The following is a 1369-nucleotide window of genomic DNA, read 5'->3' as shown; positions in this document are numbered from 1 at the left end:
GATACACACAAAATATAAGATATGATAATATCGTACGTTCTGTGGTTATGTAAAATTTGTTCCCACTAAACTTTCTAAAACTCCAAACATAGAAATTATTTAAAAAATATAATACAACGGGTATAAAATAATGTCAAATTCCATCAAGATTCAAGAATTTAACACGTACAAAAAAAAGATAAAACAAAATATAAAAAAAAACAAAGATGATTTGATATAAACAACAAAAGTTCAACTATTTATGGGGAATACAAAACATATGTATTTTTTCGTACGAGTAATGTATTTATAAATTATAAATTATAAATTATAAATTTTAAGCTATGTTCTAGTAAATTAAATTATAAAAAAAAATGCACATATATTTATTAAAATAAATAATATTGCGATGATGTTGTAAGCACGTAAACGCATATGGTCCTTTCAAAGACATAAAGTTATATATTCTTATACATAAATTATTGCTAATAGGTATTCAGGCCATTGAATTACACCATTTGTAAATTAATTTACTGTGAAATATAGGAATGTCAATAAGACCTTTTCATGTAAAAAGTGCAAGAATAGAAGGAACTAGAAATATATTTTAAATGAATAAAATATATAACTTGAAAATATTTCGCTGGTTGTAATCAAAGTAAACATATGAAAAATATGCTAGAGGTATAAAAAGCACACAAAAAAAACAAATAGTTTTCTAAACAACATATCATTTAAAAACTCTGTTTTTTGTCTGAATCTGTTATATGATGAAATTATATATTATTTTGTGTTTATTTTTCTAAATATTTTTATGTATTCCATATCTATTTTATCTAGCCAACTTTTTTAATACTGAGGCCAATCAAATGGCTTAGGTTTTTTTTATTTATGGGTAAAGTTTCTTTTTATCAATTTTAACTTTAAAGATGTCTCAGCTCATTATAAATATTGCACAACTTCTTGATGCATCAAATGACACCTTCACTTAATCTTTCACCATCAACTATTTTTCTTCTCTCATATGAGATGGGTTCAAGTGTCTTGCGGATTTTGGAAAACGGCATGTATACCTCTACTCTATCTGAATTTATATCTCTTTTACCTTATTTTTATTGTATTTTGTAACCACGCAATCCCAAGTCATTACATTTTGTATTATTCTTTTTTTAATATTGCAAAATAAAACCAGTGTAATTGGCCAAGATTATATACTTCAAGTATTTTTCATTCTCAACTTCAGTTAAGTTGACAAGGCTAGTTATACCTTTTTCAATCAACGTAATCATATTTTATTGAAAAGTTTCAAGTTTATTTTATTTGATTATTATAGATGTATTTATATGAAGTAAAACTGTATTTCTTTTTTTTCGTTTACGCTTGTTGCTTG

The sequence above is a fragment of the Rhyacophila brunnea genome, unplaced genomic scaffold (assembly GCF_057557595.1).
Source record: "Rhyacophila brunnea isolate RB1 unplaced genomic scaffold, BYU_Rbru_1.0 scaffold_164, whole genome shotgun sequence".
NCBI classification, from domain to species: Eukaryota; Metazoa; Arthropoda; class Insecta; order Trichoptera; family Rhyacophilidae; genus Rhyacophila; species Rhyacophila brunnea.
This window is presented reverse-complemented; position numbering follows the sequence as displayed.